Source organism: Moschus berezovskii, chromosome 4 (assembly GCF_049115385.1).
Source record: "Moschus berezovskii isolate FMDL1 chromosome 4, NW_MosBer_1.0, whole genome shotgun sequence".
NCBI lineage: Eukaryota > Metazoa > Chordata > Mammalia > Artiodactyla > Moschidae > Moschus > Moschus berezovskii.
This window is the reverse complement of record NC_142463.1, coordinates 22,792,102-22,819,896: the sequence shown is the minus strand read 5'-3', so window position 1 is coordinate 22,819,896 and position 27,795 is coordinate 22,792,102.

Genomic DNA, 27,795 nt, shown 5'->3' with positions numbered 1-27,795 from the left:
AACTCTTTGCAACCCTATGGACTGTAGCCCGCCAGTATCCTCTGTCCTTGGGATTCTCCAGGCAAGAATACTGAAGTGGGTTGCTGTTCCCTTCTCCAGGGGATCTTCCTGACCCAGGGATAGAACCCAGGTCTCCTGCATTGAGGCAAATTCTTTAACATCTGAGCCACCAGAGAAGAAGTTATGGTCCTTCCTATCTTAAAGAAAAGGGACACGAGGCCAAGACCATTCAGTCCCTTGGTCAATGTCACCCTGCTAGATTTGGTGGAGATGCATCCAGTACACACCGGGTCATCTCCACAGGAGAGGTTCCCGAACTCTGAGGCCAGAGCACACCTATCAGGAGAGACGACCCCAGACCCCCTTCCTGTGGAGGCACTCAGGGCAACCCCTGCAGGCTGGCTGAGGTTTTCTGGGGCATTATCCTTCAGACAGCTATAGCTCCCTCCCTCCATCCCACCATCTCGGCGGGCAGAGCTGTGAGATTTGTAGCTGAATTCTACCCTCCTGGCCCATAACCCCATAAAACAGCAAGCAGCCTCTAAGATAGGGGGGGATAAGGGGAGTAAGGCTAAAAAATAAACACTGATGAAGATTAAAAATGACTGGTGGGTCTCGGGGATTTATGTCTCATAAAGTGAGATGGTCGAGGAGGCCAGACAGGGAGCAGACAGCCCTGACGCCTCTGCCTGGTAGATAATTTATCCCAGAAAGTGGAAGCCTCTATTTTTGACTCACACAGGCTAGGGTGGTTCTTGCCATCCCCCTCTGCCCCCCGCCCCACCAACACACACACACACAAACCCACTGATGAGGAGAGCCAGGCTGAGTCAGAAGTTTTGTTTTCCCAGACCAAATCCACACGTTTGATACTTTTTCAACCCTTTTCACTTCTCTGATCTCGTCAGAGTATTGTCTTACACTCTCGGTAAGGCTGGCAGGATGGGGACCCTCACCCACGCTAGTCAGATGAGAAAACCCAAGCTGGCAGAGGCCGATTCATCCAGGATCTCCCAGGGAGTCAGGACTCTGAGCCAAGCCATCATTGGTAGATGTGACAACCCCCATTAGGTACACAGTTTCCCTCTTTCTCTTTCTCCTTCCTCCAATCCTCGCCCATCCTCAAATGAACTGTGTTCAGCAAGTGAAATGGCTAACCCTCTACTGAGTAACAGTATTTAACTATTGTAAACACAGAGATGAGTAAGATTAAAATAGATGTTAATAACAAATTAACACTTTTTAAATAAGCGGTATTGGTGATGATGTTAATGGAAGTCCTCTCCACTATAATAGAGGAACTGAAAGAGCAGGAAAGTAATTTAGAGAGGAGTTTGGAAGAGGGAATCAATGTTGGGGTCAAGCGCAAGAGAGCCTTCCAAAGCAATTCCCTGGATGTCAGGAAGGATTTTTGTCCTGGATGATTTCCCATCAAATGAGTTCACAGGTTGGAATATGTTTTAAGATGAATAAGTAGCTGACAGTCACAGAGGATTCTGATGCTGATGTTGGAGCTCCCGATCGCTCTGTCCACAAGATGCACAGTCAAACATTATGTCTGTCATCCCTAACTGCTGCAGAGGTAAAGCCTCAGTCTTCATAGCCGAGTAGGAAAAACTCAGGTTTTATGTTTTGTTTGTTTGTTTGTCTGTACCACGCAGCTTGCGGGATCTTAGTTTCCAGACCAGAGATTGAACACGGGCCACCACAGTGAAAGCCCAGAATCCTAACCTCTGCACCACCAGAGAACACTTAAGGAAAGAATTTGGATTTTATTTATTTATTAAAAGTATTTATTGATTTATTTATTGGCTATGCTGAGTCTTCACTGCTGTTCACAGGCTTTCTCCAGTTACAGCAAGTGGGGGCTACTCTGTAGTTGAAGCGTGCAGGCTTCTCGTTGCAGTGGCTTCTCTTGTTGCGGAACACAGCCTCCAGGCACTCGGGCTTCTGTAGTTGTGGCGTGAAGGTTTAGTTGCCCCATGGCATGTAAAATCTTTACGGACCAAGGATCAAACCTGTGTTGGCAGGCAGATTCTGAACCATGGACCACCAGGGAAGTCCTAGAACTCAGGTTTTAGAAGCCCAGTTTTCAATTCCAACCAGTTGTGTACTTGAGAATTAGTTTCTTGGCCTCTCTGAACCTGTTTTATCATCCATTAACTGGAGATAGCAACACTATCTCAAAGTTTTGCCTTGGAAAAAAATGCAAAGAGGATCTTCAAACTTAACTACATTAGTTCAGACTTCATGGGAGGCCCCCAGATAATGGATAACACATCCCCCAGTGAAGTGCAAGACCACCAAGCAAGGGCTGCAAAAGGTGGTGCTGAAAACCGTCTTTGTGGTCCTTTGTTGACCACCCAGCTCTGGCACATAAAGACGAGGGAGGGGCCAAGAGCAGGGCAAGCCTTAGACAGGGGAATTCTGCAATGAGCTGTGAGTACATCGTGCATCTTCCTGTACTCCCTCCTGGAGCTCAAGCCTGACAAGAGTGGATTTTAATGGGATACTTGGAGAGCTTGATATTTTCCTTTCTTTGGGGGACACAGTGGACTGGAATCTGACCCCCACAGCTAAATCTAAAGGGTGGAGGCTGACTGGCCAGGTCTTCTCACAACAGAGTAAAGAGGGCAACCTGCACTGTCAGAATTTACCAGGCAGAAAGCACCGAAGTGTTTCCTCTGAACCAGCTCTGGACCGAATGAGAGGGAAATGGTGTATATTGGCTGGACCTTGTCAGAGGACAATGTAGAAGAAGGAAAGACCTCATCAGAGAGAGGCTGGTGGCACCGGCAGACACCTAGAGCCTGTGAAGGAGTGGGAAGTAGCTGGCTGGAATAGAAATGCACTTACCCACACCAAAGAGGAACTTGTATGGGGAGGGGGTGGACTTTCTCCAAAGAACCTGCAAAAACACCCCATGAGAGATCAAGCAAGGTTAAATGTCTGCCAAACCCAGAAAGCATTGACCCCGGGTCTTCAAGTCTGTACTAACTAGTCAGGTAAGTACTCTGTTGTCCCCCTTTCCTTCTCTTTCCCTCTATCCCCGACAATGGAGAGATCAAAAATCCATGCTGGTTAGCAAGATGAAGAAGGAGAAGTAATGCTCTAGGCAGAAAAAGAAAGAAGACACTGAGTCTTGTTCTTACTGCAGGAGACTTACCAGCAGTAGCTCCAGGTCCAAGTAGAAAAGTGAAGTTTGAGGTTTATTACTGCTCATACTGCTAAATAGTAGTAATAGTAGTCCACTGGACAAGATATGTTCATTAGCGAGCAGAAATAATATTTTGTGAGTTAAAATAAACAGGGAACTCTTTATTGTCAAAGAGAAAAACAGAATGGTCATGTTTTCATCCAATGGGGTGGAAGAGATCTTACCTGCAGAATGACTAGTAAAAGTTGTTTCTTGATTACACCTCCATGAGTCTCACTTGTTACGGGACAGTTACATGACATGGCATTTGTCATCCCTTACATGTAGCTCAATTTGAGTACACCTGAGTTAGCTTCTGCCATTTCTCCTGGCCTGGGTGATCAGCAGTGGACAGGTCTATCACCTAAGGTATCACTGAGTGGCTACTGTGTATCTGACCTATACTCCATTCCAGGGTAGAGATAGGAGGAAAAGATCCAGTCTTAGCTCCTGGCGAACACACAGCTCACAGGACTGGGGAGCCCTTACAGTGTCCAGATAGGGAGACAAAGACCCGGAGGGAAGCTAGAGCTTCTTAAATCTGTTGTAGAACCAGATATGGAACCTGGCCCTCTTGTGGCCATCTTCTACACATGTCCATGGCTCCATACACGTTCCTCTTAGAATATCTAAGACAGAGTGGAATCAAGTGCCTAGTTGGCTGATCTGATCTATCATTTATTGAGCTCCTACTATGTGTCAGGCTCCCAATGTATGCTAGTTCTGCTAAATATCACTAGCATTTGAACAGACGAGTAAAACTGAGACCCATGAGGTTAAATGACTTGCCTAGAGTTATATGGCCAATCAAAGGTAGAGCTGGCATTTAAACAGGTCTATCTGGCTCCAAAGCTAGAGGTCCTGTCACCCAACCATGCTGCCTCTCCCAAGGACTGCTGAAGTCAGGAAAGAGAAATTTCAGCCAGGCTGCTGTCAAGTCTGCATCATCAGAGCCCCATATGGAGCCACCAGCTGTCCCGCAGTGTCATCTTTGAGGGAAGGAACCAGTCCAGACTCACCCACACACTCACTAGCCATCCCAAAGCCAAGACAACTGGAGTAGACTAGCACCTTCCCAATTCCTTTCAAGGAGTAAAAAGTGATGCAAATTCTTTAAATTCATAAAACAGTGTGAATAACTTTTTAATTAGTTGGCAAATTATATGGCCGGGGGCCTTAGTCTGTTCTCTGAAGTAGGTGTTAACTTTATTAACTTGTTTATTCCTTCTGCAGGTTAAGTTGGTTCTTTGTGAAGGTTGGGTGCACAGGTGTGTGGTAAGTTCTGATTACATGTGGCAAGAATCTTGGCTGGGGTAGACAAGGAAAGTTCCTTGTACATTTTACTTCCAATGGTGAACTTGGCCTCCATCATTCCCTCCTGAAACCCAACTATTTGCAGGCGGAAACAAGGGATTTTAAAAAAGATAAGGAAAGAAATAAATTAGAGCGGGAAACAACTAGGGGATAAATAATCCTCTTAAAACAGTCACTGGGAGAGGCAACAGAGAGCCCTGGAGAGGGGGTGGCGCGGTTTCCAGTTGGGCTCCCTTACTCGGTGGCTTCTGGGCCTTAGGCAGACAGCCATCCTGTTCAGGTCTCTGTCTCCCTGTCTGTAACATGGGGGGACAAGCCATATTCTGAGGTCCTACATCCAGTCTGCCAAGAGGATGGAGTGGGACATGATCTGATAAAGTGACTGGACTTTTACAAAGCATTGTCCACACAGAAAGCTATGGAATACCCTTGATGCCTGGACCAAGGTCCTTGGGTGTCACCAGAGCCAAACCCAGTGCCAGCAAGGGAGGCTTCAGGGTGATGTGTGAAGAAAGGATATCCCTTAGTGAGATCCTGGAAGGGACTTGCGGGGGATCTACAGCGTGGGGACGTGGTGGGAGTGAGTATGCTGGGCCTGTCTAACACACGTCAGCACGTGTCCAGGCCCCTGGAGTGTGCACATGATGGCTTGCACATGTGGGTGTGGTGTGTGTGAATACCTATGTTTCAGTAGTGAGGAAGGGAAATTCATGATTGCACTCGCTCCACTGGCATGGTCTGAGGATTTCCCAGTCCTCTGCTCTAAGCGCTGGGGGTTCAGTGAGGCACAAGACAGTCTAGTTCCTGTGAGCGTGTGCGTGTGCATAGGTGAGCGCTTGGAGGATTCACGTATGCTGGTGAGGATATGTCTGTGTGAAAACATACACCCGCGTCTGTGTACGTGAGGGAATGTGTGCTTGTGCGAGTCTGCATGTGAGCATTTGGGAACCTCAGGTTTGTGTTTTTATGCAAAAGAGAGGAACAATTCCATGAGAAACAATTCCCCACCACCCTAGAGGGTATCAAATCTTGATAAAATGCCTTAAAGTCTTGAAGGGTCCTGAGATATCATCTTGCCCAGTCCTGACTTCCAAAATAGAGATAGAGGCCCAGAGAAAAACAGCTGTGCGTAGAAGTCAGCCAGGAGCAAAACAGAAGGTCCAGAATTTATACCTGCTGACTCTTTTGAGCCCAAGAGGCTTTTCCTACTGAAGATGCAAAAATGCAAATGAACTGAAACTCAGAGGTTTTAGGGAAAAGGCCAGAGTACACAGTTGGTTCAACCTGTACCTGAATGCAAGCCACTGAATTCCAGTGCCCAGAGACTTTCAACAATCCTACATTTCCTTTCAAAATCAGGACAAATGTGTTTGCAACATAGCTGAAGATGAAGTGAATTTAAGAACTCCCGTCCCCAAAGAGTGTACCACAGGCCAGTTGGAAAGATTTTTGTTAAATGCCTGGTGACAGGTTCATGCTGGGGACTAAAGGGCCCCCCTCCTCCCATGGACAGAGGAGCCTAAAGGGCTAGAATCCACGGGATCCCTGAGAGTCAGACACAACTGAATGACTAGCACATACACTCCTCATCTTCAGGAGCCACATGGAGGAAGTCAGATCAGGCCTCCAGAGCCCCATTCCCTGCCTCCTCCAGAGACAGAGCAACTGTGATCTCCAGGGGCTCCAAGGACAGCCTCGTGGGGCTGGGGGCTGCAAGTCAGGACACATGGGACACATGGCCCCAGTAATCTCATTGTGATGCTCAGGCGAGATGTTTTCTGTATGGGTCCTTCCAACCACTGGGGATTCTGTGCCCTCACACCCATCAGAGATGCAGCATATTTTCCCTTCAGTGACAAAGACATGGACCTTTGCATCAGTGCCAGCCTGGCTTACCCCGCCCTGAACTAGTGCAGGAACCCAGAGCCTCCACACTGCACACTCAGACCTGCCCCATCACTCTATCCAGAGGGGATCGTGACCCCTCCCATCAGAGGCTGAAATCTAGACTTTCTCTGGTTTTCCTAAATCTGCTGTCAGGTTTATTTGCCCAAGACTCTCTGGCCCTGCCACTCTTTCTGGTTATTTCCTGCCCTCCCCTCCATTCTTATTTCCTCAAATTTCTGACAGTTCCTGCTATAACAAAGGCAGAACACCCAGCATCTGACTTAGAGGACAACCAAACCCTTCCTGGACAACCACACCCTTTCTGAACATTCCCACTGCTGGCCCTTGTCAGAGGCCCTAGAACAGAAGGGGCCTGGACACCCCACCCCCTGCTGAACTTTGAACTCCAAGACTGGTCACTCTGCTGACCTGAGGCCATGCCAGCCCTAACATTTTCCTTGCCTTAGCCACCAAGCCTTCCACATGCCTTTGGTCAAGCTTACCCAATTTACCACACTGAGCTGATTTCATCTGACTTTTTGGCCCCAGAGCCTCTAACCTCACTCCACCCTAAACCCTGAAACCAACTCCTGGCCCCACTTGAAAGCCTTTCAGACTGAGTGAAAGTTATCTTCTACCCCAAGTGTGTTGTCATCAAGACCCCTTGGGTGCTTCCTTCCTAACCAGAAATGCCATCAGAGAGTCCAGTAAGCACTTGGCTCACCGCCCTTATCAAGGTCTCCCTAGCGTCTGCTCCCAAAACAAAGTTGTCAGAAAACACACCCAAGAAAATTGTCAGGAAGCCACCAGTCGTCCAAATTATTTACTGTCGCCTGGCACATAGCCAGCTAGATGCTGGCCATGCAGACTCTGGGAAAATATTTATGTGGGTTCTGATGGATGCTTGGCCAGGGAAGACTGCCTGCTGTCATCTTTTCTTCCTGCTGATAAGGCAAAGCAACACATGTCAGACAGCTCTCAGAAGGGCCTGGCGGCGGGGACCTGGCATCTGATCAGAGTGAGGTTAATGGCTGCAACCCTCTGTTCCAGTTCCATCTCTGCCACCACCAGCTCTACTCTCCCCAGGGCAGTCGTTCCTCCATCTGTAACATCATGGAGCAGACTGGATGACCTCGGTGTCTCAGACCCTATGAGATTGTGACTCAGACAGAATCTGATCTCATTTCCAGATCTGCCATTTTGATGGCATTGGCTCATCACAGAGCTATTTTTCTTGGCACCCTGGAAACGTTCCTGAAATTCCAGCATCCTAGAATTTCTCTTTCCACTGATCCAGTTTCAGTAACCAGATGGGAGAACTCCATCTGGAGGGGGAAGATCTGAGCCTAAAATAAGAGTAAACTGGAAGAGGGGAAATTGAGGTCAAGCAGTGTTGGTCAAGCACCCAGTGTTGCCAAAGCTCAATGCTGAGCTCACTGGGACAGCAAAGTGTCCCCAGCAAAAGGCCTCCTGTCCTTTAAGCCACACTGAGCTCCAGTTCTGCCCTCCAAGAGCTCCCAGGAGGCAGTGTAGAATGGACCCCAAGGCTCATCTTATTCCCAAATTGATCCTTATGCATGCTTCTTCCTGCCCATGAACCCAGGGCCTCCACCCACTGCCCTGAGCTCTTAGTTCTGTCCTTGTCTGAGATCATTTTAGATGCCTCACTGGGAGGAGTTTCAGCCTCCCTGGTTCCTACCTCTTGTAGATGACCTGACTCACAAGTCCTTCTCCATTTCAGAGTTTACACCTGTTCCCTCTGAAGACGCCTGCAAAGTAACAAAGTCACAGATACAGACCCAGGACAGAGGTTCAGGGGCCCCCAGAGTCCCTCCATTGTCTCCTAATGGCTTCTCTGAGTCGTTCCATGACATCTCAGGACCTTCTGCCTACCTCAGTTTCCCTGAGCAGGGAGCTCCCTCAGCCTTCCTCTCTCCTCAGACCCAAACTTCTCCGGGAAGTTTCCATGTGCCAGTCTGAAGGGACAATACTGCAGCTGTGCTGGCCACTGAGAAATTAGAATGTAGGAGCCTTCCAGGAAGGGTGAGTGCATTCAACGGCTATTTCCCTGAGAGAGTACTCAGGACAGACATCACTTCCGTTTACCTGGTCTGAAGAAGTGTTCCTCCAGAGCCTCCTCTTCTCCATTCAAACTCACCTAACTCCCCTTCTGTGCTGGATGGATGCTGTACAAGGTGTGATGGAGGGCAGGTGCACGGGCAGACATAGCACTGCTCCCTTCATCTGTCCCAGGTGCCTGGGGTCCTAGAACAAGACCAGACCAGCCTCTCGGCCTCTACCACCCCATGCCCTCGTCACAGCTTCTCTCCTCTCCACATGCCTCACTCCTGGAATCATGATCACATAGGAGGGCAGAGACCAATCTAAGGAACTTAGACAGTCTGTGAAATGAGTAAGAATGGAGCTGTATGAACAAAGATGTGGATAAAGAATACAGATAAGGACTAGCCTCTACCTGTGGAGAAGGCAATGGCACCCCACTCCAGTGCTCTTGCCTGGAAAATCCCATGGATGGAGGAGCCTGATGGGCTGCAGTCCATGGGGTCGCGAAGAGTTGGATTCAACTAGGGGACTTTACTTTCACTTTTCACTTTCATGCATTGGAGAAGGAAATGGCAACCCACTCCAGTGTTCTTTCCTGGAGAATCCCAGGGACGGGGGCACCTGGTGGGCTGCCGTCTATGGGGTCGCACAGAGTCAGACATGACTAAAGCGACTTAGCAGCAGCAGCAGCCTCTGCCTGGAGATGAATGGAGAGAGTAGCATAGAAGCATATACATTACCATATGTAAAACATATAGCCAGTGGGAATTTGCTTCATGACATGGGGAACTTAAACCAGGGCTCTGTAACAACCTAAAGGGGTAGGAAAGGGTGGGAGGTAGGAGGGAGGTTCAAGAGGGAAGGGACCTATGTACACCATTCATGTTGATCTATGGCAGAAATTAAATCGATATTATAAAGCAATTTTCCTTCAATTAAAAATAAACCTGTCAATCCTAAAGGAAATCAGTCCTGAATATTCATTGGAAGGACTGATGCTGAAGCTGAACCTCCAATACTTTGGCCACCTGATGGGAACAGCTGACTCATTAGAAAAGACCATGATGCTGGGAAAGATTGAAGGCAGGAGGAGAAGGGGACAACAGAGGTAAGATGGTTGGATGCATCACAGACTTGATGGACATGAGTTTGAGCAAACTCCGGGAGTTGGTGATGGACAGGAAATTCTGGCATGCTGCAGTCCATGGGGTTGCAGAGTCAGACACGACTGAGCGACTGAACTGAACGGAACTGTAAAAAAAGACTAGCCTCCACCTGGAACATGAGGCCCTGAATGGCACAGCCACTTGACCAAGTCTGAAAACCTCTGATAGTAGAATCACTTGTTACAGACAAGGAAACAGACAGCCAGAGAGAAGCAGGGCTGGGACCCAGGTAATGAGATTGCTAGTCCCAAGCCTCAGGGCAGGAAGTTCTACCCTTCAGTGAAGACACCTCTTACAGTCCTCAGAAGAAGCCTAAGAGGTAGGCCTTGTTAATATCCTCACTGTTCAAACAAGAAAACAACTGAGAAAGTCAAAATAACAGGCAAGGTGACGCACTTTGAAGTGGCTGAGTATAGACTCAAACTCAAGGCTGTTTGATTCTAGAGCCGTCTTGTCTAGAATCCAGGTACACAGCTTTGAGAAAAAGCATTCAGAGGAACCAACGACCAGGACTGTTATTGCCGTAATTAGTTAAAATAAGAAAGTTGGCCCTCCCAGGGAAGATGCATTTCAATATACCTTACTCATTCAAGAAGAAAAGCAGCTAAAACCCAAACAATACACTGATGGTACTGTATCAGTGAGAGCTCCAATATGCTACAGAAACCAGGCGGAAGGAAGCCAAAGCTAAGTTCATCAGAGGTTTGTAACAGGGAATCAGGAAGGCGTCTCAGGAAAGGAAACTGCTAAACACGGCTTTAAGAGATGAGTGGAAATTCACCAAGAGAAAAGGGGAGGAGCTTGGATGTGCCAAACTATGTGGGTATTAAGGGTCAGTTTTCTGCATCTGGGTGCAAATTGATGGGTGGCGAGAAGTAACAGATGGAGCTGAGAAGGAATCAGCTGACTGTAAGCTGTAGGGCCTTGGACACAAGGCAAGACGGTCCTGACTTTATATTTAAGGTGCCAGTATACATATAAGCTTTCAAGCAGAGAATCAACCCCTTGTCAGTTGAAAAAGACTGGGGAAAAAGAGTGAACACATCTCAGGGACAGGGGCTTATATGTCAACAATGATAACAACAGCTCACATGTGAGTATCACTAATAAATCTCAAAATAAAACTTTCACTTGAACTCATTTATTCCTCACGTCAGTCCTGTGAGGTAGGTATCCTTCTCCCACTTTTATAGAAGGGAGAAAAAGGCCCAGGGTCACGCAGATCCATCCCCTTAGTCCAGGCTGTTCATCAAGGAGTTCCCCTCTGCGTAGTCTGGGGCGAGTGTGCAGACTGAGCCTGGATTTCTGCCTGTGGACTAGCTGTTCTCTGCATCTCATCTAACTTTAATTTGTAAAATTCTGAGACTTGGTGGCAGGCCGGCTGCCTTGTGGGGCTGCTGGTCTGAACCTTGGGTGGTCAGGAATGTTTCAGGACTTCCTGGGCCCCATGTTCCAGGCTGGAGTGCCTGGATTAATGATCCATCTGCAGGCAGAGTCAGCCGAGGCCCTGATGCCCGGCACAGGGCATCGATTAGACTTTACACTCTGAGCTTGCTTTCATCTGAGGCTCTCCAGGTGGGCTGGGGCCTAATAATTAACATTCCCTGAGCCCCACAACATGAGTGAGCTGAAGAAGGAGAGAAAGAATCTTTTAGCAGGTCCCCTTCAGTGGTAGGAGTTGCTCCCGCCAGATCCAAGAAAACCTGGGCATGGCTGCCAGGCAGACGACCACATCACCCCAGTTGACACCTCAGTTCAGCCTGAAGTTGCACAGTGAGTGGTTTTGGTCTCATCTTTGAGATTCACAACATTTTTATGGGGAAGTAACACTAGGATTATTATCCTCACTGTACTCATTGGGAAACTGAGGCCCAGAGAAGGGTAAGGAACTGCCCAAGGGCAGAGGAAACAGGATTAGAGCTCAGGTCTCTGGCTTCCCTGCCTGGCAGCCTTCCAATGGGGGAGGTTCTCTCCTGCAGGGATGTCTGGATCTCCTGGCACCTCGAGGTGAGAGAAGATAGGAGTGTGCTTTGATTTTCTGTTTCACAAGAGAAATCATTACAGAGTGTCATGTTACTCAATCATGCGTTGGTTCACCAAATGCCTACTGAATCCCTAGTCTGGTCCAACCTCTGTGCCAGGTGCTAAGGACAGTGGAAAATAACCCTTGATGCTGAGGAGCTTAAAGCTGGGGAAAGGAGGGGAGAGGAGAGTGTGGTAGGGGAAGGGTAGATACACAAATACTAAGTTCATGAGGTGACACAGTGCTTTACTAGTAAATCTAGTTGATAGTACAGAGTGCTTGGAGTTCAAGGTCCCATAAAAGGCAATAATAAGTTCTCCCAGAGGAGGGAACACAGGTAGTGATGGGGATGTGATCAGAAAAGGCTTCAGAGGAAAGATAACCCTAAAGTGGAACCTTAGAGGAGGGCTTGGTGTACCTCAGGCAAAATGGGGGATGGAGGGAGGATATACAGGTAGGATCATCCCCAAGGGGAAGAAAAGAGTTGACCCAGGCAATGATAGAGAGGATGGAGTTGTTCAGTTAACTGAGAGCAATGGTGTTGGTTGAAGAGGAGGGTGTGAGTAAGAGATACTCGGACATGAAGTTGAACAAAGAAGCAAGAATCAGATCAAAAGCGCCTCCTAAGCCAAGGTAAGGGAACTGAAATTTACCCTGAAGCATCCAAGGACGGAGGCAACATGGTCAGAGCTGCATTTCAGGAGGCTCACTCCTGCTGTAGGGTTAAAGACATAATGAAGGAGTGAGAGATTGAAGTAGACACCTCTGGAGGGCAAAAGTGATGGTTTGTAGCCACAAAGGACACCCAAAACTCTTGTCTGGTCTGGAGAGCCCTCTGTCCTGAGAATTTTCTTATATAAAAAGTGCTTCCCATGGTTGTCGACTTATGCCAAAGCCCGTGGATCTGGTCCCATTCCACACTCCCTGGTCTGCGAGGAAACCACAGCATCCTTTTCTCTCTTTCTGTAGGACTCCTCGTGCCTAGGCTTCCCACTTCTGAAAAGACACGTTTTGCCACAGGGGCTCCACACTGCCAATCACTGCCACCAACACACGGCAGCAAAGCACACACCTTCATAACCCTCTGCTTCAAACCACTGTTGTTATTTAGTTGCTCAGTCGTGTCTGACCCTTTGCAACCCCATGGACTGTAGCCCACCAGGCTCCTCTGTCCATGGGATTCCCCAGGCAAGAATACTGGAGTGAGTTGTCATGTCCTTCTCCAGGGGATCTTCCCAACCCAGGGACCGAGCCCACATCTCATGTTTAGCAGGCGGACTCTTTACCACTGAGTCACCTGGGAAGCCCTGTTTCAAACTGTAGATGACTCCATGTTATCTGGTTGCACCCATTAAATTCCACATCAGGTATGGATCAACTGAGCATACTATGTGCCAGGCACTGCTAGGCTCAGCGATTGTGGCCTCTGTTCTCACCTTCATGGGCCACTATGGTTAAAATCTAAACTCCTTAATCAGCATTTCAGGACTTTCTTAGACTGACCCCAGCCCACCTCCACAGACACATGCACTCTCTCCCTCTCTGCACTCGTCACATTGAGTCGTTTGATGTCCCTTAAATATCCTCTATTATGTTTTCTAAATAGAAATATCTTTTTCATTAGAATGTTAATAGACACACACTCTAATTCTAATACCAGTTGAAAGTAAAAATGTGTCTATCCTCTCCTACCCACTACCCTCCAAATCCCATTCCCTGGAGATAAAAACTGTTAACATTGGGTAAATATCCTTCCAGGTTCTTTTAAAAACATTTGTGCCCTAGGACATCACCTTTTGGAAACTCTTCCTGTCCTTCAAGACTCATCTATTCCTCTTCTGCTGAGAAGTTCCATGACCCCAAGGGTGGAATTAAGCACCCATGTGTTGTTTTTGCTTGCAACCAACATAGCATTTAGTGCCCATTATTGAAATCATCATACGGATGGTATGCCTCCAACAGGTTGAGTGTGGGACTGTAGTCGGTACTTACAAGGACAGGGCTGTGACAGCCTTCGTCTCCACTGTATTCATGGTGCCTTGCACATGGTAGGTACTCAGTGAGTGTCTATTATAGAGTACATGGTGGGTGAATGGATGGATGGAAGAGCAGGTGGACGGATGGACTGATGGCAGGTGGAAACTGCTACAGCATGCTCCACAAGATAAGCAGGAGGGGACAAGATTGGCACCGAGGAGTGGAAAGGACCCCAGCTGGGGGTTAAGGACCTGGATTTCCGTGCAGGCCCTGCCTTCTCCCTGTTATGTAGCTTTATAGAAGTTCCTCACCTTAAGCTTCAGTTTTCCCACCTGAAATTAAATAGGGAGGGGTGGGTATTTCCCCGGAAACCTCCCAGTGATGCTCCAGAACGCTCGGCTGGCCCTGGCCCAGCACCGCTATTTCACACCTCTGTAATTACCCACCTGCGCGCCTTTATTACAGAGATTGAGTTGGGGGCGGGGCTCATTAAATAAAGGGAAAAAGGAAATTGCTGGCTTGCCGAAATGACATTGTTGGCATTAACTAGATTAACTTCTGAAATGAAAAGCCCACAAAAGCAAAACCAAAACAGAAAAGGAGTCATGGCTTCCGCTGGGGGCTTCATGGTTCCCTGCTTCGGCCTGCCTGACCCCCAACCCAGGGCTCCCAACCATCCTCCCTGGACAGGCTGGGGAGGTGGCAGGAGCCCCTTCCCTGTCTTCACACAGGACTTCACCTCACGGATCTCAGGAAAATAGTACTGGGCACTGAGCCCCAGACCGGGACTGGGGAACTCTTCCAGAAGGTTCTAGTCTGTAGGGGAGATAGGCAGGCAAGTCGACACCATGCAGAGTGGTGAGAGATGAGTCAAGAAAGCCAAGAACCGATGGACCCAGAGTCCAGGGATCAGAGAAGCAGCTGAATGACAAGCAGATCTCCAGCCAGAGCTTCTTGGGAAGGCAAACCAGGAAGGGGTTGAGAGGAAGACACAGAGACGTGAGGAGGAGCCAAGGGCAGTCCTGCATGGCTGGAGCATAGCGGGACGGGATGACGCTGTTGCATTTAGTGGTCCCATCAGGTAAGTTTCTCAGGATGACACGATGACTCGATGACTCAGCGAACAAGCCTACAGCATCCTGGGCTGGGTGCTGAAATACAGAATCTCTGCACCAAGTCAAGAATGCCGGATGCAAGAGCACCTGTTAGGCAGCAGAGGGAAGGAGCTGCTGCTGAACTGAGAGCTGGTGTCAGCTGATGCTCATTCACAAAACCGAGGCAAGGGGCAGTAATGGACTCAGACCAAGGCGCTGTCTCAGGTCACCATGCTTCCAACCATCAGAAGAGGTGGACGGATACTGAGGGAAATGGATCCAGCTCTGCTCTCTGGTTCCAGTTCCAACAAGGGCAGGGCAGGTTGGAGTCTTGATGCCTAGCTAACTGTCCACTCTCACAGAGAGAGAACCAGTCCTTATAAGCATCCCAGAACACATGAGGAAAACCCTCCTCCCCCAATAAACCTGGATTCCTCTACTGCAGAGGGTCAGCCAAGGTGAGCCAGAGAAGGGAGGAAACAGGAGAAGAAACACAACACAGTTCGTGCTTCCTCTCGATAAGACAATTTACATGGACTTTCTCTTTCCTCCTGAAAAGAGTCTGGACGGAAGTATTCTTTTCTCCACTTGAGAGGCCACAAAACTGACTCTGGGGAGGTTTACCCACTTCTCATAGCCAGTGACAATCAGAGCTAGACTCAGCCCTGAGGTCTTTGCAGTTACAAATCTGGGAGTTCTCTCCCCACACATCTTTGCTCCCAGACCCTGCCCTTGGCCATAAAAAGCTTCCAGTCTGCTAGTGCTGTGGGTCCAGTGATGTCACACTAGCTTGCTAACCTTGGACTGAAACTCAGAAATCCTGTAATTCCCCTGAGCCTCTAGACACCAGGACCGTCAAATCAAATCAACTGTCCAATGAGGTTTTTGTTTTTCTTTTCTGGGGATGTGTCACGCAGCATGTGGGATCTTAGTTCCCCAACCAGGGATCAAACTCATGCCCCCTGCCATCGAAAAACAATGTCTTAACCACTGAACCACCAGAACTTGAAACGTGACTTCTATTCCTAGCTCCCCTGACCAGGGGCATTTGTGATGTCCTCATTCTGAGAAGTGACATCTAAATGATAGAAGTCTTAGCACAGGACAGAAGAGATTCTTTTAGATGGAAGGAGGCTGTTGCAGCACCCCTCAGCTTCATCCAGCTGCACCTGAACCCACACCTGGGCCTGCAGGCCACCGGCACCCTCATGGGTCAGTCCTGGTCAGGATCACCAGATGCCAGGCTAGGTCACTGGGTATTAATCATTGCCAAGGGGGAAGTTAAACTGAAAACCGGTTCATTAACGATTAAGCTTCCTCTCTGTAGCCCTCAGGGAAGGGGAGCTTGGGTGGAAGGCAGGGTCTTGTGTCACGAGATCTCCTCCTGTCAAAGTCTTCCCAGAGAGTCTATGGTGAGCAGCAAGGGTCCTGGGTTCGAGTCCTGGCTCTGTTCTCGACCTGCCAGGGGACCTTGGACGGGACACTTCCCCTATCTGAGCTTCCAAGTCCTCCTCTGACACATGGAGAAAATTCCACTGGGTTCCTTGTGACACATTAGCGTACATTGTCCTAAGAATAGTGTATATGTATTTGCTCTTCTCCATCTATAATAGTTCTGTACCCTCCGGGTTCCCAGTGCAAGTACACTTAATTTTTCACATCTTCATGGCCATGGAAATTCAGTTCAGTTCAGTTGCTCAGTCGTGTCTGACTCTTTGCGACCCCATGGGATGCAGCATGCCAGGCTTCCCTATCCATCACCAACTCCCAGAGCTTACTCAAACTTACGTCCATCGAGTCAGTGATTCCATCCAACCATATCATCCTCTGTTGTCCCCTTATCCTCCCACCTTCAATCTTTCCCAGCATCAGGGTCTTTAACTGTTCGCATCTTCACTGCCATGGAAAGTTGGTGGCAAATCACAACTCCATCATGAAACCTGGGGTGCAGAGACTCACACTCTCCTCTTTGCTCCCCGCACCAGCCAGGCAGATCTCTGACCCCAGAACATGCCCAGTTTGCTCTCCAGGCACTGGCCAAGTTAAATCTGGAGGGAGTTCTTTGGAGCCCAGTAATGCACAAGAACCAAAATTCCCCATTTGGCCAAATCCAGGCAACTCCTTTTGGATCATCCCATCCCATTGGGACCTGCTAAAACCAAAGCTTTGCACGGGACCTTCACAAATGTTGATCCAATACCAAAGCAATGACACAATATATAATCAAGGAGACTCCTAAACCCTTTGTATTCTACACAAGGCACCAGGATGGTGCCAGGGCTCTAGTGGCAATCCCAAATGGAAGTGACACCATATGTACCCTGGTTTGCAACCAGAAATGTCCATTAAGGTGAGACATCTGATGACCAGTGGTGAACAATGACAGATTTTGAAACATTAGGATAATAAGATGAGAGGGGTAGTTGGGATTGGCAACCAATTTCCTCTTTTTTCAGTTGCTCTTAACCAAGCTTTCCAAGAAGTGAGTCAATCACTTTTCTGTCTGTAGATGGCAGCACTGGCCCCTTTCACACCCCAAGGGGGACCATGGTTTTCACTTGAGAACATGTGTTCCTGAGAACGGGGTAGAATAAGGATAAAATAAGAGGAACTAGCTTCACAGCAATTAGCCTCGCCCACTTAAGATGTGAGCATATCTGACAGAGTCACAAAATTCCCGAAGCCTCGCTCAGGATCCTAGCAAGACACCCCAGGTCACCAATAACTGTCTAAACAACCACTGCAAGGGGTCCATGAAACGCAAGGGTTTTCCCCAGAAGTGCATCAGGACCCACAGCACCCAGCTGGAGCAACCTTGAACAGGAGAGCACAGACAGGCAGCAAGCTGCCCCTGAGTCTGTTCCGAGGCAGCCCGGAGTGTCTCGCCCCCAGGCATTGTCCCAAACTCCTGTTTACTGAGTGCTCTCTACGTGCCTGTCAGGTGGCTGAGTGCATTGCCGGCACTGTGCCATCTACCCCTCAAGATGCGCACTCCTTCCATTTACTTCACAAAGAGGAGACAGTGGATCCAAGAGGGTAACCATCACCTGACAAAAGTGGAAACCGAGTGAGTGGAGGACTTCTGTTCAGGATCATGTGCTAGGTCACCAGCCAAGCAGGGCAGGAACCTAGGCACACCCTGGACCGAAAGCTTACTGAAGCAGCCGGCAGAAGAGGAGGACAGAGCCACTGAAATGAGCAGGGAGGAAGAGAAAGAGGGCGATGGTCTCGGGACACATCCGACACTTCCTCTGAATACTGTCACCCCCAACTGAGAAAGTCGGGGGGAAAGGGAGTCAGGACCACCCCTCAGATCCATCCAGTTCTGCCCTGAAGGAGCTGTGTGGCCTCAGGCACGTCCCTTCACCTTTCTGAGCATCCAAAACCTTCCCCAAGCAGGTGGTGAATATCTAATGAGACAACGGCAAGGAAAAAGAAAATAAAAAGCTTTTAAAAGTATAAAAGCTCTCCTGGAGGTATTATTATTAATTATTATTATCATCATCATCATCATCATCTTTCTCAGTTATTAATCACCAGTTACCTGCAAGGGATCTGTCATCCAGGAATATCTCTAAGCCCTTCTTGAATCTGTTTATATTTCTAGTCGGCAGCACCTTCCTTGCTTTTGATCCTCAGCCCCCAACCCGGGGAGCCACAGGCAAAGTCCTCTGCCTAGAGGCCCGGGTTTGAACGGCTTTTCTCAGTCTCTTGTGGATTCTGTCACCACCAACTGGATTTAGTGCAATTCAGCCTCACTTCCTCCCCCAAACCCCATTTGTAAGCCCTGATCTGTGTTAGGATCTTAGGAAAGCAGAGAGGAAGAAAGAGGCCTTGCCTTCTCAAATCATCCCACATAAGACTACATGTCCCCCATAGGGTGGAAACATAGGACTTCTTCTTAAGCGCCTATACTTGAGCTTAGAACAAGGTCCAGACTCCACAGGTCTAGAGCCCACCTGCTCTAGAAGCCCCAACCAGGGCCCCACCTGCTCTTGAAGCCCTTTTTCCTCTTTAAACCAGAGGCAAAGGACTTGGAAACCTTTCTCAAGGACTGCACAGCCCAGAAATATAAATCAAGCTCAGTTAACTTTGATACCTACCTGGAACGAGCTGCGCAGATTTCAAGTCAAGTCAAACATGGTGAGGTCCTAGCCTCAAGAAGTTCATGGCCTGGTAGGTGAGATCAAGGCACGAAACAATGATCTTGCAAGGCAAGACTAGCTGAAGGTTTGTCTAGAGGAGTCAAGAAAAACAGTTTAGGGGAGAGCCTACCTAGCCTGTGACAGTCAGGAAAGTTTTTATGAAGAAGGGACACTTGTATTTGGTGCTAAAGAATAAACAGGAGTTTGGCAAGTAGAGAAGGTGGTGAGTCAAAGGGAAGAAAGTCTGGAGCAGGGAGAACATGAACACTGTGTTCACTGGTCAGAGCAGAGAGTGACCCACCTGGGTGAGAGCCACTGGATGCATAGTGCTGCCTGTCACTGAAATTGACAAATATCCTCTCTGATCTTCAGAAAAAAAGCCCTATCAACAATTGATGTCTGGCCGCCTAAGAGAACTTCCTGAACTTCCCTTCAGTTCAGTTCAGTTCAGTCACTCAGTCGTGTCCGATTCTTTGCGACCCCATGAATCACAGCACGCCATGCCACCCTGTCTATCACCAACTCCCGGAGTTCACCCAAACTCATGTGCATCAAGTCGGTTATGCCATCCAGCCATCTCATTCTCTGTCGTCCCCTTCTCCTCCTGCCCCCAATCCTTCCCAGCATCAGGGTCTTTTCCAGTGAGTCAACTCTTCGCATGAGGTGGCCAAAGTATTGGAGTTTCAGCCTCAGCATCTGTCCTTCCAATGAACACCCAGGACTGATCTCCTTTAGGATGGACTGGTGGGATCTCCTTGCAGTCCAAGGGACTCGCAAGAGTATTCTCCAACACCACGGTTCAAAAACATCAATTCTTCTGCCCTCAGCTTTCTTTATAGTCCAACTCTGACATCCATACAAGACTACTGGAAAAACCATAGCCTTGACTAGACGGACCTTTGTTGGCAATGTCTCTGCTTTTTAATATGCTGTCTAGGTTGGTCATAACTTTCCTTCCAAGGAGCAAGCATCTTTTAATTTCATGGCTGCAATCACCATCTGCAGTGATTTTGGAGCCCCCAAAAATAAAGTCTGATACTGTTTCCACTGTTTCCCCATCTATTTGCCATGAAGTGATGAGACAAGATACCATGATCTTCATTTTCTGAATGTTGAGCTTTAAGCCAACTTTTCACTCTCCTCTTTCACTTTCATCAAGAGGCTCTTTAGTTCTTCTTCACTTTCTGCCATAAGGGCAGTGTCATCTGCATATCTGAGGTTATTGATATTTCTCCCGGCAATCTTGATTCCAGCTTGTGCTTCTTCCAGCCCAGCGTTTCTCATGATGTACTCTGCATATAATTTAAATAAGCAGGGTGACAATATACAGCCTTGACATACTCCTTTTCCTATTCGGAACCAGTCTGTTGTTCCATGTTCAATTCTAACTGTTGCTTCTTGACCTGCATACAGGTTTCTCAAGAGGCAGGTCAGGTGGTCTGGTATTCCCATCTCTTTTTCCACAGTTTATTGTGATCCACACAGTCAAAGGCTTTGGCATAGTCAATAAAGCAGAAATAGATGTTTTTCTGGAACTCTCTTGCTTTTTCGATTATGACTTCCCTTAGGCAAGGTCTTTGCATGTCTTGGGTTGTGCAGACTGCAGAAGCTGGCATCAATGTATTCTCAACCCCAGGTCAGTGTTGTGTCTTTACTAAGACTATCGGTCTCAGAACGTCCCTAGAGAAAAGGGCTTCTCAAATGTACCCCTTTCTACCCCTTAACTGCAGGTGAGGAAACTGGGGAAGAAGCCCCTTCCTCACAAGTCAGGGACAGGGGTGGGAATGGAACCCAGCCTCCTGGCCCTCCACTCCCCTCTGCTTCCATGATGAGGTAAAGCTCACCCAACCCGACGGAGGAAAGCTCCAGACACGTTCAAGGTGATTGTAACAGTAGCATTTGTAGGCAAATTATATTCCATGAGCTAATTAGGCAGGGATCGGGGCCCTTGGCCATAATTAATATCTTGTCCCTAACAACTTAATCCTGGGTGAGATCATAGCAAGGATCTCCTCTGAATGCTGAAATTCTTTCCTCCAACAAATCACCTATATAAATACATATATTTTAATAGCAGCAATTATAAAGTTCTCTGCCAACTTATGGGGCTGTTTAACATTCCTGGACTGAGGCCACAGTTTTTTCCCCCATCTCCTCCCTCCCCACAACCAAAGCTTAATGAATAGTGACTCTTTTGTGGCTCTGCGTTCCATTTAACCAATATCTCCTACCCGATGGGTCTTCGCAGGAAGTTAATAAGCAGTCTGGGAGGACTGCCTGAGGAGGTCCACGAACCTGATCGTTAACTGCAAGGCCTAATCAGCATGTGCTTCCCACCCAGAGTCCCCTACAGCTACACAGCCCCGGTCCCCCAGTAATGGATGGAAAATCGGCGATTTCCTGACAGTTAGCAACCAATTTTCCACCAATTAGAAGAGAGACTGTGGTCCCTGGAGGAAGCTGGATGGGTCCACCGCACAGAGCTGGGACCGGAAAACAGATGATCCTAGGAGCATCAGGGAGCCAAAGTCCTGGGGACAGGGGACCCCTCCCTCCGCATGTCTTTCTGGATCAGCTTTGGTTTCTATCAGGGGAAGGCGACTTCGGGGACAGGGGCTGCCTGCCAGGGCACTTCCCTCTGAGCTTGTCTCATTCAGAAACCCTTTTATATGATAAACCATCCCCCTTTCTTCTCCTGGGCCAGCAGACATGGGTTTCGGCTGGGTGTCTTTCCTCAGTGCCCAGGACAACCGAGAAATTCCTCCAAGGCAGTTGATGTGGAGACTTAAGAAAGCATAAGCTCTGGAGTTGAACAGTTATGCCTCAAAATTCTGAATTTGTTTCTTTTCCATCGTGTGTGACCTTGGGCCAAATACCTAAATTCTCTGGGCCTCAGTTTCCTCATCTGTTAAATGGGGCTAGCCATATCACCTACCAGATATGACGATTATGAGGATTAAATGAAATAATGTGGGTAAAGTCCTTCACATCACAGTAAATAGTGTTCAATATAGAGGGGCTATTATTCTTCTTCCTATTACTATGTTGATAATGTACAGGACTACTACTAACTGATATCAGCAAGCGTGTGTCGAGCATTGTGCTAAGCACTATGAGATCACTACCCAAGACATCCTTAGACATTTCTCTAGTTTGTTGGCCCCGCCCCCATCATCTTCCATCTGCTCTTGCACCCCTCCAGCTCATCCCCCGCAAAAGTGCCAGTGATTTTTCTAAAATACAAGCTTGATTGTGTTCTCATCACTAGCCAGATTAAGATCCCACGGTGGCTTCTGCAGCACAAGCGCCTTTCCTGAGCCATCTCTTCCCTGCTTACTCCTCAGTTTTAGCTCTCCCCCTTCCCTGCCCTGTTTCTTATCATTCTTTAATTCCCTCAGTGGAATATCAGACCCACATTTGCAATGAACGTGAGGATGCAATGACATCACAAAGAAAGCGCACCGAGTAGGTGCGTAAGAAGCTGGATTCTCCCCTGCTCCATGCCGCAGCATGGTGCCCAAAGAAGCTGAGAGATGGCATTGCCAACAGGCTTTCAAGTTGTGAGAGAGAGACAAGGTCACCCTCAGCATCACTTCGGCATTTATTGGACTTGACTGTGTTCTAAATTCTCAGGTAATTGGCCATTCTCACTTGGTAATTATAACTGAATCAGACTCAGCCTTTGCCTCAAAGAGCTCAGTCTGTGGGGAACAAAATACCAAAAGGGAACTTAACAAGTACTTACTCTATGCCAGACACTCTGCTCAGAAACTGTACGTGGATTATCTCGTGGGATTATCTGATTTGATCTTCTTAAGAGCTTCAGGAGCAGGGTTAACATATAATTTATCACACAAACTAAGACACTTCTGGGAGTGAGGGGGCCCTATTAATAGCTACATGGGACAATAGGCATAAACTTGGGGCCATCCCAGGCATGTCTGGATAGATGGATGTCCTGTCTCCAAAGTATATATCCTTTTTTAAAAAAATTCATTTTGGTCACTCCATACAGCTTGCAGGATCTCAGTTCTCCGACCAGGGATTGAACCTGGGCCACTGCAATGAAAGCCCAGAATCTAACCACTAGGCCACCAGGGAATTCCCAGTATATCTGTATTTTAGAGGCTTTAGGAGAATAGGGACTTTGCCCACATTTACATCCTTCTCAGAGACAGGGGCTCAAACCAGGCCCTCTGATTGCAATCGCTGGGGACAAATAATATGCAAAGTGAAACAGAATGTTTCCTAAGAGGAGAAGGGAGAGAGGTGGCTCCAGGCTTGAAGGCCAAGTGGGAAGGTTGGGCAGCAAACCGGAAGGGCTGGGGGGGGGGGGCGGGCACACATGAACTGAGGGCCAGAGGGCATTTGGGTTTTCGGAAAGCAGATGGGAAAGTTAAGAAAGTTGTGCAGGAGGGAATGGTACAGTGAGTGGAGGAGGGAGCAAACAGGCAAGGAAGGAGGGAGGCAAGAAGGGCAGGAGCTGGAGTCTAAGTTGGAGACATGGCCACGGCCCCAGGCGAGGGCTGATCAGAGAAGTCGGGAATGCTAGCTGCGAGGCCCCGCTCTGCCTCCATCACACACTCGGTACCCACTGCTCACTCTTGGGACACAGTCACCCCACAGCCCTCAGCGAGCTTCTGATTCTCTCCTTTTCCAAACGCACCTGCAGTCCCCCTGCCTCTCCCAAAGCAGCTAGAAAGCCCTTGGCCTCATGTCCCCTCCAGAGGAGTGAAGGACCGCGGAGCTCCCTGCCCCTATGCGTTCTCCAGATTTGGGCAGGGCAGGACAAACCCGCGTCACAGAGCTGAGGCTCCAACAGCATCCTCTTTTTTCAGACTTTGCTTGTTTCTCAGACCCCAATGCCCATCCCTGCTTCCCACCACTGCCAGTCTTGCCCATTAGAGCCTGTTCTAGGTGGTAGCATCAGCTCCAGCTCCTTGTGCACAGAATCCAGGACCATGATGTTGCTTCCCCAGAGGAAGTTCCTGAGGGCCCAGAGCTGCTGGCTTGACAACTCAGGCAGTCACTAGATTCCAGGCTCTGGAACTGGGAGGGAGGCTGTCTCGTGTCTGTCCTGAGAGAGACTCCACGTGCAGCTTCCACTGACCTGCAGGCTCAGGCAGGTGATGCTTGTACTGGTGGAAAAGGAGCCCCTCACCCTTGAGGGCCAGGCTTGAGGAGCGCCCAGTGGCGCCTCCACCTCCTGCACTTCCTCCTGCTGCACAGGGAGCTCAGCCGTGCACCTAGCTCTGCCTTCCTCAGCCTTCAGAAGTCAGAACCTGCACCAGCTCTGCCCAGTCCCACTCACCCAGCTCCCAGCTCATAGCTGAGTGACAACACATGGCTGATGGTGACCCTGCTCCAATCTCACCCCTCTGGGCCACTTTCACACCTTTGCCAGAAGGATTGTTCTAGCAAATTGAATCGCTCACTCAGTGGCTTCCCATCGCCGACAAGAGAAGCACTCAAGCATCTTCACATACAGCTGTGGGGGGCAGGTCCAGGCACAGCCCAGCTCTCTAATTTTATCTCCGTATAGTCTCCTCACTATCACCCATAGCCCTTCATTGAATCACTTCTTCATTCTCCAGTATGTGCTGAAGACCTTCTTCATGCTAAACCCTATGCAGGGTGCTGAGAATCAATCATGAAATGATTCTAACACTCAATTCCAACATGGCAGGGGTGGGGCAGGTGGCATCCCACAGCACCAAGCAATTCTCCAACACCATCAGCTGGGTGTCCTACAATCAAACTCCATTCTGACAACACCTGCCTGGAGGCAGTGGCAGATTCCACAGGGTAAGGGCTAAGTCCCACAAGACTGCCCCCCACTTCAGAGGCCACTTGCAAGTCTAGGCTTCACTGTGCTTCCAACCATCTGCCTGTAAGTTAGAGGTTTCCATGACTCCCTCCTTGGGTTCAATTACTTTGCTAGATGGCTCACATAACTCTGGGATCCTGTTTACTCACTGGATTACCCATTTATTACAAGGAATATTAAAGAATAGGAACCAACAGCCAGATGAAGAGATCCATAGGGTAAGGTCTGGAACAAAGGAGCTTTTCTGCCTCCACAGAGTCTGGTACCCAGCACAGTGAAACGTGGAAGTGTACTGGTTCACCAACCTGGGAGCTCCAGGAATCCAGCTCTTTGGGATATTTATGGAGGCTTCATTAGGCAGGATTGGTTGAGTCATTGGCCACCGGAGATAAATTCAACCTCCAGCCCTCCCCTCTCCCCAGAAATCAGGGGGTGGAACTGAAAATTCCAATCGTGCAATCCTGTAATTGCACGATTGGTTCCACTGGCAACTAGCCCCTATCCTGAGGTGCTTTCCAAAATCCATCATATTAACATAAACCCAGTTATCATGGAACAAGGCATCTTGAATAACAGGACACCCATTTCACCTTGATGGCTCTGAAATGTTTGGTTTCAGGACGAGAAACCATATATTATGATAAAAGATGCTCCCATTGCTCTTATCCTCCAGGAAATCCCAAGGGTTTGGGGAGCTGTGAGCCAAAAGCAGTGGATGAAGACCTAAATTATATGGGAATTATACTTTGGTCATCTGAATGTCCAAATATCTAAATCACAACAGCATGCTGCCCATTCTCCAGCATCCCCATGCTGCCCAGGCTGCCCCTCCCAACCTCTCCTACCTGCATTCTCTTGATTATTCTCTAGGATGGAGGGCAGGAGCCTCCATCCACACCCTTCTCCAGGTTCCCACAGGCTCTTATCATGGTCTGTTTGGACGTTTCCTGATTAGATTGGAGCTCAGCAAGGAAGGGGCTTCCTTGGTGCTCAGATGGAAAAGAATCCTCCCATAATGCAGGAGACACGGGTTCAATCCCTGGATTGAGAAGATCCATTAGAGAAGCAACCCACTCCAGTACTCTTGCCTGGAGAATTCAATGGACAGAGGAACTTGGTGGGCTATAGTCCATGGGATTGTAAAGAGTTTGACACAACTGAGAGTGACTAACACTTTCACTTTTCTCATATTTTCAATAAGGAGATGAATTTGAATCAATCTTATGCCTCTCACAACAAAATACATTTGTCATCCTTCTCAGTTCCTTTATCCCAGGGTTTACATTTTCATTATTTCATGGCCCTCTCCACCACCCCTTTGCCTGCTGCTAGAACTTAGAACACTTGTGTGTGTGTTAGAAAAAGGTGCCCTTTCCTCTGGTTGGATGCAACTCCTCGCTAAAGTGTGTGTCTTGTGAGCAGAGCCCTGGCTGCTTCTAGGCCCCAGTTGCTGCTGGTTCCAGCATCTTCATGCAGGACACACCTAGACAGTCAGATGCATCACTCCCCACCCCACCAAGATGCTCATCCAGTTATTTTGGGGGGACCACTCTCAATTAGAAGTCACATTGACATCAGAAGGCTAATGACCTCCCACCTGCAAACTACCTCTTCTAAAAAGAAATGTTTATGGGGAAATTTTGAAGCAATCATGGGAATTGTAGATATTCTGCACACCGGTTGGAAGGTGTGTCAGACAGGCGCCTGTCCAGCCAACAGCACACGCCACTACTTGAGCGGATGCTGCTCCTGGGAAGGGCTGGACCAGTGTCCCACTGGAAGGACTTTCAGTCACATCACTTCCTCCCTTTCCCCTCTTTAGTCTTAGTGTCTCGGCTTCTGAGATCCAATGTCAAAGCTCCCTTCCCAGCTTCTATACATTTGCACCCACAGAGGCACACACGTGCACACACCCACACACCCACATGCTCACTCCTGTAATTATTCACTGAAACGGGCTCTGAGAGTCATGCTCCGGAGCTCACTTGCCAGAAAGAACATGATCTTAGGACCAAGTCAAAAAATGATGGAGGGTCATTTGGAAACGTGTAGAAATATCAAATCACCGTTTTGTACCAGAAACTAACATAATGTTGTAGGTCAATTATACTTCAAAAACATACTAACTCATAGAAAAAGAGATCAGATTTGTGGCTACCAGAAGTGGGAGTTGGAGGGGAGGGAGGAATTAGATGAAGGCAGTCAAAAGATACAAACTTCCAGTTATAAGCACTAGGGATACAATGCACAGCATGATAAAGCTAATTTAGCACTGCTCTATGTTATTCCCTGGTGGCTTAGATGGTAAAGCATCTGCCTACAATGCGGGAGACCTGGGTTTGATCCCTGAGTCAGGAAGAAACCCTGGAGAAGGAAGTGGCAACCCACTCCAGTATTCTTGCCTAGAAAATCCCATGGACGGAGGAGCCTGGTAGACTATATAGTCCATGGGGTCGCAAAGAGTTGGACATGACTGAGTGACTTCACTCACTTTCACTATGTTATATATAAAACATATATAGAGTTTTAAATGTTAGAGTAAATCTAAGAGTTCTCAACACAAGGAAAGCATGTTTTTTTGTCTATTTCTTTAATGTTCTATCTCCATGAGATGATGGGTATTAAGCTATTGTGGTGATCGTTCCATGATGTATGTAAGTCAAGTCATTATGCTGCACACCTGAAGCTAATACAGTGCGATATGTCAGTTGTATCTCACGGTGCCATCTACAAAAACACTGAATCATTGTGCTGTGCACCGGAAACGAATACAGTATTGTAAATCAGCTACACTTCCATTTTTTTAAGAGACATGAAAAAATAGAACGTTGAAAGAAGATTTTTAAAATAACTTGAAAGAGTATGTATCATTAAAAATCTTTAGACACATATACACAGTAAACTGTCTTAATGGATGGACAGAGGGATAGATGGATGGGCAAATGCCTGATAGAGCAAATCTAGCAAAATGTTAACATTTGTGCTTCTAGGAGGTAATGTATGGGTAATCACTATATAGTTCTTTCATCTTTTAAGCTTGGAATTTTTAATGCAGTGTTGGAGGAAATATAAATGTACTAAATGAAATAACGTTTAATATTT